The following is a 15,251-nucleotide window of genomic DNA, read 5'->3' as shown; positions in this document are numbered from 1 at the left end:
TGGTCGCGAGGATTTCAAACAGGTTTGAAATCCTCACGACCGTCGTGAGGGTGTCACCGCAGTTTCTCACACTGCGCACGCGCAAACACAAATGTCAGCGAAAAAGACGGCGCAGCACAGCTGTGCAGCGTGTGATCTGGACACAAGCGATGGAGGCACAACTTGTAGAACTTTGGGAAGCTCATCCGAGCCTTTTCGATGTGGCCTCACAAAATTATCACGAACACAACAACCGTGAAAATAGTTGGATCTACACTGCTGCTCAATCACAGCTGCCTGATCATGTTTTTCATTAGCAATTTAGCAAAGTTGATGGTGGTGGTGTGTCTGTGTGAGTGAAAGACATAGAGGGAGAGCGAGCGACAGAATTTCTGTTATAACCTTCATTTTATGGAGGCACAGTGTGAGCACTCAGGTCGCATCAGAGCATCGGGTCGTATAGTGTGAGACCCTGCATCGTGACCTATGAACTTCTAAACCCTGCGAGTCAACCGTAGAGTTTGAGCAGAAGCTGAATCACGCGACTGAAAAAATCGCACAGTGTCTGCCCAGCTTAATGTGACGTTGTTGTCCCTGGCTCTCTCTCTCTCCCTCCCGCTCTGTTCCTGTGCTACTGAGAGTGTACCTATCGCCCCTCCCCCCTCTGCCCAGCGCAAAGCACAAGGCTCGCACGCAAGTGAAGCGGAAAAATAGTGTGAGTGAGACGGTGAGAGAGAAAAAAAAAAAACAACCCACGGCAAGCGATAAAGAGCCGGTGTTGTGCCAAAGTAGTTACCCCCGGCAAAAATTGTTTCCCCATCTACGAGAACGCGCAAAGTAGGAGGAGCCACTTGCCCAGCTCCGTTCTGTACGCTACTTGTCACTGATCTGCAGTCGACGCAATAAAGAGTAAAAGCTGGAAAACAGCAGACTCTATTAATTTCATAGTTTCGTGACATTGTAATGTGTCGTGTGGAAGACAATTTACCTTAAACTGTACACTGAAATAACCTGCTGGGAATACTTTGTCTAGAAAAAGACTTTGATACTATAATACTGTAAAACCCGACGCGATTATGGAAACACGTCGCTCTCCGGTGAATTTGCACTCAGTTTACACTTTGCAGCGAAGCTATCATGAAGGAGTTTATTTGCAAAATAAGTCACAGTATAACCAATAAGTACAGTAACTTTGAAGAGGATTTCTTCTTCACAGCAAAAGTTATGGAGGGATACAGATTTTATCAGGCTGTGTGGCATCAGTTGTTAAAATGTGTTCCCCCCCCCATCTATAATGCACATTGGCAGAGTTTTTCTTTGTAAATAAATAAAATTTAAAACAACATTTAAATACATATATTTATCGTCTTTGTAAGTAACAGGGCTTTTCAAAATTTTGCAAGTTAGTTTTGGCCAACCTTTTGTAGGCCTACTTGACTCAAACATTGTCAAATTTTTCCAAAATCTCCGGTCACGTGGGTTTTCCTCATCAATTATGCAAATTAGCTCACGTTGTGCACACAAACCGAAAAACCAGAGTGCCTCTGAGATTACTTTACAATTTGTTTTCGAAAATAACAAACACCACAAGAGGATGGAACCAGACGAGTACAAGATTTTGGTTGCATATGAACTGAAAGGCGATTATCCAGCGCTTTTCAACGAAAAAGAGAAATTTCTTCTCCGAAGAAAAGCTGCTATTTATGACATTGAAGGTAATAACTGCAACTTCGTAGCGTTTATAAATGTCATCAATACATATATATTAACACATATACAATTTTTTACTGACAGAATGTGGAATTGAACTACTTTGAGTTGATATTTGTATTAAAAATAACTCCATGATATCTGAAGGCCATTAGTTATAATTACTTTACACATCCATCACTTTTTTTAGTATCAGTAATACAGTCTTGTGTGTGGCATAATCTTTTTGGCTTCTGAAGTAGTCATACTGTCATAAATATAGAGAACCAGTCCAATAGTCACCCCCAAATTATATCACATACATAACTGATTCATTACATTCAAGATGTATTGTCATGACTTTTACCACATATAGACCTGTCGTGGTTTAAACAGCTATGATAAACTTTTCTATTTTCTTGTTTATGTTTAGGGGAGCAGCTGTTTTACTGGCGCTACAAAGGCACAGACAAAACCATAAAGACAACGGTAGTCTGTGGGGCTGATGAGGCAAACACAATTTTTTCAGATTTTCATGCCAGTCCTACTGGGGCCCATTGCGGGCTAACAAAAACAAGAGAAGCCATTTCAAAGCGGCTCTACTGGCCAGGGATGTCAGTGGACATCAATAACTGGGTGGGTACTCCAAAACAAACTCTATGTAATTCTACTACAGCTAACTTATTTTAAGAGGAACACAGCAATGTTTTTGTATCTCTCAAAATAAGTTATGTAAACCTTGATCATCAACTCTTGTGTTTCTTATTGAATTGAATTACCTTTGACTGGATGCTGTAATGTTTGGACTCAGAACTAAAAAACAAGTGACCACCAAATACTCGCCTTATTACCTAATGTTTGGCAGAGAGGCTCGCTATCCTTCCGAAATCCCAGAAGAGTTCATGGTATGTCTTTCTGTCTGTGACAAACTACACGAAAATCCCACACAATGAAACTTTTTTAGTTTTTGAGGCACAGGCAGATCAGTTTCACCGCCATAAAAGCACTACACCACTGAATATTTTTATGGATCGTTCCACCCCTCAATAACAGTTTTCTTCATGTCCAATCAATACACTGAAGCTTTGCCAGAAATACATTGTGTCTTAAAACTTAAGACACTTAATGTCAATTTTTGCAAAGTTGGTGACAAAGTTTTAAGAGCTAACATAAGAAGCCAGCAGAGGAAATTTGAAGCAAACTTTTTAGGGCCTTACATTATTACAGCAATCCAAGGTAAAAGTGCAGATCTTCAGGATTCCAATGGGACAATCATTCCAAAAGTAAATAAGTTAAGCAAAGACAGCATGCCAAGAGTGCCACACCGGGGTTTAAAGAAAACAGCAGCCACATTACTAACAGCACAAGGTCCAGCAGTACCACAAGCTGCAGCAGCTCCAGCATCTGCTCTAGCTTGACAGGCTACAGCAGCACCAGTGGCGGTAGCACCATCACCACCTCCTCCGAGAGCTACACAGGCTACACCACCAATGGCATCACTTACATCACTACCAGTTCAAACACAACATCCATCTCCAGTTCCACAAGGTATAGCAATAACGGTGTCAGATCCAGAGTCAGGAGCAACAGCACAGAAAGAGAACGAACCACCAGAACCAGCCACAAGTGCTACAGCACCAGAACACGCTACAGCTCTACAAACCAAATCCCAAACAGCAGCAGACCCAGCCTCACAGACCATAACAGCAGACCAGGGGTCCGTTCTTCGTACCTCGCTAAGTAAGTTAGCTGGATTTGATTGTTGACGATTTCGCGTGATCTTGGATCGTTCGGTTCTCCGAAGCTCATCCAGGACTTGCTGTCATAGCAACAGAGCCGTAAGCGTAAACCTGCTCGGGAGCAGGTTTACTTTATGTAAACAGGATTAGATCGCGGCCACTCAGGTATGTCCGCTTCATGTATACGAAAGCAACAGCGATATTTTACCACTGTTTCACCATAAATAAATATTATCAATGTAACTAAAGATAATGCAGCACTTGATCCTTTTATTGATTCCATACAGATACATACAGGTCATTTCCTAAAAAAAGGGAAATGTACTATTAACAATCTATTTCATGTATGTGATTATTACAGATGTAATTCATATTTCAGAGTAGTAATTGTAAATTACTTCGTGTAATCAAGATGAGAGACCACGGCTATAAAAGCGAAGGTGGATTTGGGAAGTCTGTCGCAGCCATGTCCTGTCCGTTTACGTGAGCAACCCATTGCGGAAGGTGCAAGATTGATAAGGAGAGTTTTCAGAATTCAGCGTATATTGCGGGATAGACAGGATCCTTTAGCTCAGCGCGACAGTGTGCTCATAGAGAGATATCGATAACTTGTTGACGAGGGGGTGCAGGACCACCACCTGTCTTTTTTTGCTCTGCCCTTTTCTTGGTTGCTGTTATGAACAAACAAACAGATTATTTCAGGGTCTCTTTTCAAGAGACGAAAAGCAATATAAGTGATAAATATTACCATTCTGTAGAATATTCTTATATTTCACTTTTACTTGTTCCCATGTTCTAGTGGGTCCTGTCGTGGCTCTAATGTGAAAGGGGATATAATGTAATATAATATAATAAATTTACCCTACCGTCTACTGGTGATGGCCAGATCGAGGGGCCGATGGCGCGATATGGCAGCCTGGCTTCTGTCAGTCTGCCCCAGGGCAGCTGTGGCTACAACCGTAGCTGCCTCCACCAGTGTGTGAATGTGAGAGTGAATGAATAGTGGCATTGTAAAGCGCTTTGGGTGCCTTGAAAAGCGCTATATAAATCCACTCCATTATTATTGTTATTATTAAATTACTTACGAGTTTAATTTGTCAGCAACTTTCTGCCAGCCCTCTCTCCTTGCTTTTGCAGCCTTTGCAGTGTTCCCTTGCGTTTTAATTAAACTCTGAAACTCCTGAAATCCCTCACTCAGGAGTTCTTGCTCTGCTGCCGAAAAATACCGAGCGCGCTCCTTCGACATTTTCGCCAACCAATCAAAGGGTTGCCGATCAATGTTTCTACTATCGATGCGTAGCTCCTGTTAAGCCACCCAGTGATCTCACATTACTTCATCCAGCTGTACTAATCGTCAACAACAGGTGTGTTCGGAGAACCGGAATAGCGAGCTCAAAGTTAGCGCGATGATTTGATCTTGGATGTGTCATTTGATCTTGGATGTAGTAAGCGAGGTACGAAGAACGGACCCCAGGCCTCAAAGACCACAACAGCAGACCCAGCCTCAAAGACCATGTTAGAGCCAATCTATAGAGAAATATTTTTGATACTGTTTCAGTTATTATGTTACATGTTTAATTTTGTATAATATGTTGTTAGAGAATAAATGCTGCGCGTTTAATTTGTGTCGGGTAAGAAAACATTACAGCGCATGTGTGGTAGCAGGTTAGAGTGAGCCAGGACGGCAATGGAAATGTGCGCTGTAGCAGCAAATAGTTTTTTGACCGTGACATCTTTTGTTTGTATGTACGAGTCAGAAATAAATCTGAACAGCTCACATTAAGAAGTGGAAGAAGTATTTTTTCGAAGCTTGGGACAGAAATTCGCCACTACAGACCACAACAGCAGACCCAGCCTCACAGACCACAACAGCAGACCCAGCCTCACAGACCACAGCTTCAAATGCTACAACCACATAAGCCTCACCTCCACAGATTACAGCCCAGCAATCTACAGCACAAACCATAGAAGCAACAGTTCCACCTGTGACACCAGCCCCAGCAACAGCCTCACAAGCTACCCCTGCACCACCTCCAGCATCACCACCTCAAAGATACACTGAACCTGTTGCAGAGAAATGTAAATAAATATAATATTTTTTTATTTTTTTAAAAAGGACTTTTGTTCCTATGACAGTGTTTGTTTCAGTACTCTGTAGATCATGGCATAGCAAATTTTACACCTTTAACCAGATTTTTTTTTAGGTATATTTCTTAAAAGAATCTTTAAATTTAACAATATGTTAATGCTTAAAAAAAAAAAAAAAAACCTTCATGGGGCAAAACATTATAGAAAACTTGTAAAAGGATGTAAGCCACGTGTGTAAAATTACACAAATGAAAAAGTGAGTCCTTCAAAACTGAATCTTTCTTTTGTTGTTGTGTAACCCAGAATGTTCATGATTGATATTGTACATCTGATGTACACTAAGAGTGAAAAGTTTGGACACACTTTCATTTTAATGTTGCTTCTTAATTTCCTTGTCTATTTTGTAGATTCATTGTTGATTAGAACTCCAGGCATCAAAACTATGAATGGACACATATGGAGCACTAACCCTAACACAAAGGATGTAGTAAACCAGTATGAAAGAACCAAAAATATTTTTTATATCTTGGATTCTTCAAATTAGCCACTCTTTGCTTTGATCACTGCTTTGCACACTCTAGGCCTTCTGTCAGTGAGCTTCATGGGGTAGTCACCTAAGATGATTGTCACTGCATGAAAAGCATGAACACACAGAAAAACACTGAATGGGAAGGTGTGTCCCTAACTAGTAGTGTATGTTCATCATTTTCTTCTTTTCTAAAATTGCTGTCATATATGCTGCTAGTGACATAGAATGCCCACTACAAGAAGTATATTAATGTTGTGATGATGACTGCCTGCCAGCAACAGTTCGAAAGATCAAATACTCTTTAAGACGCTGCTTTTAACAGCCCAGAAATTGACACTCTATTTTAGAGATGATAAAACTAGTTTTGGAGGAGAAAAATAACATTTTTCCAGAAATGGTTATGTAATAGTAAAGGCCACAGGTGCAAGCCTTGAGCCTGAGTATTTTAAAATATATTCATGTAGCTTCAACTAAACATAATTTTAAAAAAATTGTTGTAATAGGTGTTTCTGCTGGAAAAAAGATTTGATAGGGGGCAAGAGCATTTCTATTTCTATTTTTTCTAAATTCCTTTTCTTTTATTAATATGAATTTATTTAAATTTATTTAAATTTAAACATTGTAAGTGTAACTTTACCCCCAAATAAAAGCAAATTTAAGTGCTCTTTTTTTCCTACAAAATACATTGTTAAACCATGTGCCCATTTTAACAGCATTTTAAAAGTATTTACCCTGAAACACGCCTTTTGTCAGACAACTACATAAGAAATTATGCATTTTAAATTTTGATTTACATTTTGCCCTGCTGACTTATCTCTTTTTCTCATTACTTTTTGTAGATATAATGGATGCCTGGGCTGGAAAGAGTCCTCACATTCTACTCTCAAAAATTGGTGCTTACAAATTATTCTACTGGGATATCCAACAAATTGGTCCGGAGATGGAGTTGGAAAGTGAGGTACAGTGATCTTTACTGACAACAATGCAACTATCAGTGTTTTATTCCTTGACAACAGTTAAAAGTCTATTAATGCATATCTTGCGATCATGGTGAGACAATGCAATCATCATAATTTAGCAAAAGCAGCATTCATTGATTCATTTTCAATGACTGCCATTTGGAAGAGAAAAGCTCCAAGACTCAAGGTAGGTATCTCTAGAAAGAACCTTGTGTGTATTGTTTAAGTACCTCGGATCATATCCACATCCAGATTTAGATTGGATAACAGCTTATGGAGAAAGAATGAATTGAGACTGGGGTTTGTAGATGTGGATAGTTTATTAGACTTGCCAGTTCTGTTTTGTTCTGTGCTTGTCTGGTTTCCTCCTTTTTTATTTTTTGTACACACTCCAATCAATGCTGAGATTTGCAAACATTTGGGCTAATATCTCTTTTGAAATCATCAACACTGCTTCATCTCTTTAATAGGTACCTTTTTATTCTCAAGTGATTCATACATCACTGTTAAAGAGGCTTAAACATTATTCTGCAGATGGTACAAGGATCGCATTGAAAATGAGTGAAAAATGAACTCCATGTCCAAAAAAATCCTTAGAAAGACCTTTATTAGTCTTGGAGGAAGTAATGTGCAAAACCACTTCTAAAAAATATAAGATAGTTCAGCTTCTTGCACAGGTTAAAGAAATGAGGGGTGAATCATGGCTGTTGCAGAGTACTTTATAAGTGGATGATATATAATATATCATAAATTGCTTTAATAAAAAAGGACTCTAAACAACATGTTATTGCATTTCTTTTTTTTTAATGTCTGAAGTTAATATTTTTATTCTTTTGTTTCAATTTAAGATCAAACCCATGGAGCATGAAGTCATTCTGGGAACTGTAAATGAACATCATCACTGGACGTTAGTGGTAAAAAAAAAAATTGCATTTAAAATATTCATCAAATCAGTTTTATAAGACAAATGCATGGCATACAGATAGTCTTAAGTATTGAATTATTACATGTAATTCTCCACATAATTTTACTGTAGGTCATTTACCCACAAGAAAATTAGTCGCTGTATCTTGATCCACTCGGAGAAACTAAACAAGGTATCCAAAATTGTTTGGAATCAACAAGGTAAGGATAAATGTTGAAATTTATTTTGACCCTTTTTTAAACTCTTTGTTGCTGTTGTTATTTTTGTGTTTATTATGACAATTATAAGTATGATGTCAATCAAAAAAAAATGGTACTCACAATTAAAAAACTAGCAGTAACAGTTTTAAATGTTTGTGTTGGCCTTCTGATATTGTGGTGTTATGGGTTAATTTTGCCTTTAAAGAGAAGTCTCCCCATGTTTCAATGTTTATTTGAGGACCTGATGTCTGTATGAGATGTTTTTACATTAGAAAATAGAGCACGGGGAGAATAATGTTTAGTAGTTGCATAAAGTGTTGTGGAGGTTTAGCAATAAAACATCAGACAAATGTCTAAAATAATTTCACATAGGTTATACATGTGTGAATTTGATCTTTGCTCCTCCTCCACATCTCTTCAAAGTGTACTGTGTAAGTGATTGATTTCTATATCATGGGCCGAAACAGGGGAAAAAAGCACAAGTAATTGTTCACGGAAATGCGTTGTAGACTTTTTAAAAAGTAATGATTTTAACAAAACAGTGTGGTCAGTGTTCCTAACTTGATGTTCAACAGACACTTAAGCTCTCCATACTGTTCGCCTTTTTGTGTCACCAAAATTTTACGATATTAGCCTATTTAGTCATCTTAGAATCTCTTTTTCAGTTTGCTGAAAAGATCTTGCGAAAAGAGTCAATAGACTTTCCGTCTACAAAAAAAGGCCAGAAACACACACAGGCTGCAAATTGCCACCACTCCTCTCCTAGAGACAGGTAACTCATTTTCCACCATTCAGTGTTCAGACATCGTGAATATTTTCATCATGATGGCTGTAGAAACAAACCATATAGTTGTTTGAATGAACTAATAAGTGCAGTAGGTAGTATACTCTATGTGCAATTTTTCACTTTTTAAAACAGATGACTTGACAAACATCTGTCATTTCTGCGGGGAAGAAGAGCATGCAACTGACAACAAATGGGTAATGACATCAAGAAAGACTGCTAAATGTTATGATCAATTCCCATAAATGAAATTTTAACATTGGGATTTTTAATTATTTATTTTTTTACAGATTTAGTGTGAGATGTGTTTGCGGTGGTTCCACCAGCTCTGCGTGAAAAGCCCACCACCAGAAGATGTGTTTATTTGTTTCGCTTGTACATAGTTGACACTAAAGGTCCACAGCTAGTGTTCTTATGGCACACATTGTTGAGAACACATATCTACATATATAGATGTAGATGTTAAATTAAGAAGTCTAAAAAAAGAAAATGGTCTCCAAAGTTATTTGTCACGGTTGGACAGTTCTTTCCGGACGACCCTGCTTGTGTTTATGTTTTCTGTGTGTGTGTGTTTGCTTCTCCCTCCCTGGTCCTCGGGGCTGTTTACGGAAGTGCGCGCCATGGGAGAGGCGTGTCCTGGCGACTGTCGTCATTGGGAGTCCCTCTTCGCTGTTGCCGGCCCACCTGCAGCTGATTACCTGACCAGCGGTTGGTAATCATTCCTCCAGGCTAGAAAGGGGTATTTAACCTGGACTCGCGGTGACAGTCGACATGGGATTATTACTCCGAACTGGTATAGTCTGTGCGAGCAGTGTGAGCTTGTTATTCGGCTAGCGTGTGGCTAACGGTGGATTTTCCTTCTTCCTCCAGGAGGGGCAAGCGGAGAAGCGAGTTGGGGAGCACACACACTAAGGGAGTTACAACATGGAACGCACTGGGAGCAAGGGACGAGCATGATTGGAAAATTGCACTTTTGAGTGAATTGTAGGACTTGTCTGTCTGTTTCACTGTAAATAAACGCACTGTGTTTCTGTGAAGAAGAACCGCGCCTGGGTCCCTCTTTTCCGTGACATTATTGTAGTTATTAGTTATATGACTTATTTTGCAAATATACCCTTTGTGATAGCAACGCCAATATGGATTACAGATGGGGGGGCACACATTTTGGCAGCCAATGCCACACAGCCTGATAAAATCTGTATCCCTCCATAACTTTTTCTGTGAAGAAGAAATCCTCTCCAAAGTTACTGTACTTATTGGTTATACTGTGATTGATTTTGCAAATAAACTCCTTCGTGATAGCTTCGCTACAAAGTGTAAACTGAGTGTAAATTCACCGGAGAGCGACGTGTTTCCATAATTGCGTCTGGTTTTACAGTATTATAGTATCAAAGTCTTTTTCTAGACAAAGTATTCCCAGCAGGTTATTTCAGTGTACAGTTTAAGGTAAATTGTCTTCCACACGGCACATTACAATGTCACGAAACTATGAAATTAATGGAGTCTGCCGTTTTCCAGCTTTTACTCTTTATTGCGTCGACTGCAGATCAGTGACAAGTAGCGTACAGAACGGAGCTGGGCAAGTGGCTCCTCCTACTTTGCGCGTTCTCGTAGATGGGGAAACAATTTTTGCCGGGGGTAACTACTTTGGCACAACACCGGCTCGCGTCGTTCACGTCAAAGATCCGGTCTATTTCGTTCGCGACCGACACATCACTAGTGTAGAATGACTCAAACTCTCTGAAATGTTTCTGTCAACGCATTTTGGGCAGTTTGTCCAAGTAGAGTTACCTTCGCACATACGCAAATGGGCAGTTGATGTGGTAGTGACGCAGCTGAGCCAATCAACTATGCAAGATGATAAACGCACATTTGCCATCTAGATAGGAAAAAGTATTATGCACATTGTGCAAGAAGGAATTTTCTTTTCACCAAAGCACTTCCAGCATAAACTATCACATTGACGTGAAGCATACGTTAGTCGGGGATGCTGCTAGGACTTTGGCTAACGCGTCACCCAACTTGCGACAAACTACTCACGAAGCATCAAGGACTCAGTAAGTCAGCCTCGAACATATTGATTGGCACAATGCCAAGTGGATTGCAACAAACTGCTGAGCTGTTAATATCGTTGAGAACACGCGCTTTACAGAGCTTTGATTCCTCATCTCAAAGACTTTAAGTGCCTCCTCGAGAGTGACAGAGAGGAGTGGATAAATGTTTACAGAGTTTTCTGTTAACATGAATGTTCAAGATGTTCAATAAACGCGTTAAGTGTGTATATTTCCCCTTTTTTCTCGAATCCGTTTGCTCATGCAAGATGAAATGCTATTAATATAAATAAAAAAAATTAATGATATTTAATTGTGATTAATCAAAAGTAATCCACATTAACCCTGTGATGAATCAGATTGAACATTTTAATTGTTTGAGAGCACTAATATATATTATATATTAGTGTACTATTAGTATGTAGGTTTAGCTTGATTACACCCAACACTGATGAGGCTGAAGTGCTAATCAGTGAAATCATGAACACAGAAAAGTAGTGTCAGCTTGAGATCCACCATCCAGCAACATTTGGAAAGTGTCAGATTGGCAACAGCTTCAAGAAGGCTGATTTCTTTTTTGTCTTTATTTTGATAAGTTTATTTGCCACATAATGCTTTGGACACGTCAGATCTGTGTTGAGAGGACTCAGAAGTACAACACAAAAGCAAAGCTTTTAAAGCCGAAAAAGGGCCTTTATTTGCAAAAATACATTGCAGGTCTATATATATCTATATCTACTATCTATATCTATCTATCTATCTATATCTATCTATATATCTATATCTATATATATATATATATATATATATATATATATCTATATCTATATATATATATATATATATATCTATATATCTATATCTATATATATATATATATATATATATATATATATATATATATATATTTATATTTTAGGGGTGCAACGATATATTGAACCGTTCGATACAGTGCTTTCGGTTCGGTACGCATATGCATCGAACAATACAACATTTGTAATTTATTTTATCAACTTTCCTTCTGACGATGCTGTCTGTGTTGAGCGCTCAGTGAATCTGCGTTCGACTACTCTGCCTAGGCTGCACTGTCGAGCGCAGATCCACTGTGCGCTCAACACAGACAGCATAGTCAGAAGGAAGAGCGCAGGGCAAGCTAGCAAGACAAGTTTTGTTTTTTTTTTAGCAAGACAGAAGTTAAGCTCTCCTTGCAACATGGACCTCCCCCACCCTCATTCAGATCTGGCATTTGGAATTATTTTGGTTTTCATGTGACGTATGACCCTGAAGGTAAGCGAGTCATGGACTAAAGTAAAACAGTATGTTGGATGTGCCATGCAATGCTCAATTACATGGGTGGGAACTAGTGTGTTAGCGCAGTTAGCTCGTTAACGTGTTGGCCGTCTAGCCCCATGCACGGGGCGATCGGCGGTAGCTCGTTAACGGAGATTTGCCGTGTTGTGGCGTTAAGGTCATTTCAACGAGATTAACCTGAAAGCACTAGTGGGAACACAACGAATATGACTGCACATTTATGCTGACATCATCCTAGTGCAAAGACAAGTGGAAGCAGACAAAAACAAGCAAGCATGCTACTAACTTTAGCCGAGTCATTTAGACAGCTGTTAGCACATGATTCTCCTTATCCTGCTAAGAATATAGCCCAGAAGAAGCGGATAGTATAGCTTTTATTTTGGAAAGAGACATTTCTCTGTAATAAACTCTCTTTTCCAAAGATGAGTGATTCCTCAATCAGATACAGGGCTTGCAATATCGCTAGCCCGACGTCCTGGGGCTAGCGATTTTTTTCAGTCGGGCTACCAAAATCTATCTCTGCCCTGCCCGTCGGGCTATTGTAGGAAGGAAAAATATATGTCAATGCTTTTGCATTCTTTCAGAAATGTAGCTGGGTAATTATGTCATTGGCATCGGTGAGCCACTGTCAATATGTGACATATTGAAGTCGCGTTTGAATTTGCGCTTGTTTTTTGCTTTCACTTTGCAATCGCGCGAACTGTGTATAGAGAGCGACAGCACTGATTGGTGAGTGATGATAATTTGTGCACCAATTCCTCTGACATCGTCTTATTAATCGTTAGCTTACTATGCAAACATGACAAGTGAAATCTCCCGCAGCAAGCTTAAACATGTGAGAGGTTGATCGCGCAGAGAATCGCTGAGCTTATGTGAGTGCGTGTGTAAAAGCAGCAGGATGTATATTTTAGTTCTGCTGAGCCAAATAAGACAGGTCAGGGTGAAGAAGTGACAGCCAAAGAAAAGCTTACCACAAAACGGAGAAGTTATGACAAATCAGACTATAAGGCAAAAAGAAAGTGCAGCTTTATGGTTTCATGGACAAAAGAATTTCTGTGGCTGCGATATGATGAGCTAAATAACCAGGGCTGCACATAAGTGGTCCGCAGGTGCGCATTCGCTGTCAAAATAAAAAACACGCACAAGGGTTAGGGTTAAATTTAAAAACTGTACTTTTGAGTTAAAATATATATTTATAATTTTAATAAATGACAAATTAAAAAGGCATGAACATTTTTTTGTATCGAAAAAATATCGAACCGTGACACCAAAGTATCGAACCGAACCGTGAATTTTGTGTATCGTTGCACCCCTAATATATATATATATATATATATATAAAAATTTCCCCACTCGCCCCTGCGGGCAGTCAATCCTTCAAGAGGCCTGGGAGCTTGAGGGTCCTGCGCAGTATCTTAGCTGTTCCCAGGACTGCGCTCTTCTGGACAGAGATCTCCGATGTTGTTCCCGGGATCTGCTGGAGCCACTCGCCTAGCTTGGGAGTCACCGCACCTAGTGCTCCGATTACCACTAGGACCACCGTCACCTTCAACCTCCACATCTTCTCGAGCTCTTCTCTGAGCCCTTGGTATTTCTCGAGCTTCTCGTGTTCCTTCTTCCTGATGTTGCTGTCATTCGGAACCGCTACATCGATCACTGCGGCCGTCTTCTTCTGTTTGTCGACCACCACTATGTCCGGTTGGTTAGCCACCACCATTTTTTCCCGTCTGTATCTGGAAGTCCCACAGGATCTTAGCTCGGTCATTCTCCACCACCCTTGGGGGCATCTCCCATTTTGACCTCGGGACTTCCAGGTTATACTCGGCACAGATGTTCCTGTACACTATGCTGACCACTTGGTTATGGCGTTCCATGTATGCCTTGCCTGCTAGCATCTTGCACCCTGCTGTTATGTGCTGGATTGTCTCTGGGGCATCTTTACACAGCCTGCACCTGGGGTCTTGCCTGGTGTGATAGACCCCAGCCTCAATGGATCTTGTGCTCAGTGCTTGTTCCTGTGCAGGCATGTAAAGTAAGTAAGTAAAACTTTATTTATATAGCACCTTTCAAGATAAAAATCACAAAGTGCTTCACAGAAGCTAAAACCTAAAAATAAAAATCAACTAAAAGCAAGTTTAAAAAGATGGGTTTTTAGCCGTTTGTTAAAAGCGACCACTGAGTCCACAGATCTCAGGCTCAAAGGGAGAGAGTTCCACAATCTGGGGGCCACAGTTCCAAAAGGTTTGTCGCCTTTTGTTTTCAGCCTCGTGTGCTGGACAGCAAGCAAGCCCTGGTCACATGACCTCAGGGACCTGCTGGGAATGTATGGATGTAAAAGTTCACTTATATATGTTGGTGCTTGTCCATGCAGGGCCCTGAAAGTCAAGGTCAAAACCTTAAACTGGATCCTGAATTTAACGGGGAGCCAGTGCAGCTGAATCAGCAGGGGTGTGACATGGGAGGACTTGGAGGACTTGGTCAGAAGCTTTGCAGCAGCGTTCTGAACAACTTGCAGACGCTCCAAAGAGGCTTTACATAAACAAGTAAACAAAGAATTACAGTAGTCCAGACGAGATGAAACAAATGCATTAATGACAATTTCTAATTCGGAGCGCGATACAATGGGACTCAGCTTAGCAATGTTTCTCAAATGATAAAAACAGGAGCGAACCAAAGATTTTACATGGGCATCCAAAGTCAGAGCTGAGTCAATACTAACACCAAGGCTCCTGATAGACTGTTTTGCAAATGTAGCAATGATTAGTGCTTCCGTGCTGTCTTTCAGTCCAGCTTTGTACAGCCACTGGTAGGATTTCTGGATATCAGCCACCTCCTCTATCTGCTGGTGGTACATACCGTGCAGGGGCCTGTCCTTCCATGATGGTTCCTCGCCTTCCTCCACTTTCTTGGGTTTCTGCTCCCTGAGGTATTCACTGAGCACTCGGTCAGTTGGGGCCATCTTCCCAATGTATTCTTGGATGTTCGTTGTCTCATCCT

This window comes from Aulonocara sp. 'chitande type north' Nkhata Bay, linkage group LG4 (assembly GCF_057382095.1).
Source record: "Aulonocara sp. 'chitande type north' Nkhata Bay isolate Kocher_YH1m ecotype deep benthic linkage group LG4, A_spYH_male_GT1.1, whole genome shotgun sequence".
In the NCBI taxonomy this organism is placed as follows: Eukaryota; Metazoa; Chordata; class Actinopteri; order Cichliformes; family Cichlidae; genus Aulonocara; species Aulonocara sp. 'chitande type north' Nkhata Bay.
Note: the sequence above shows the minus strand (reverse complement) of the source record.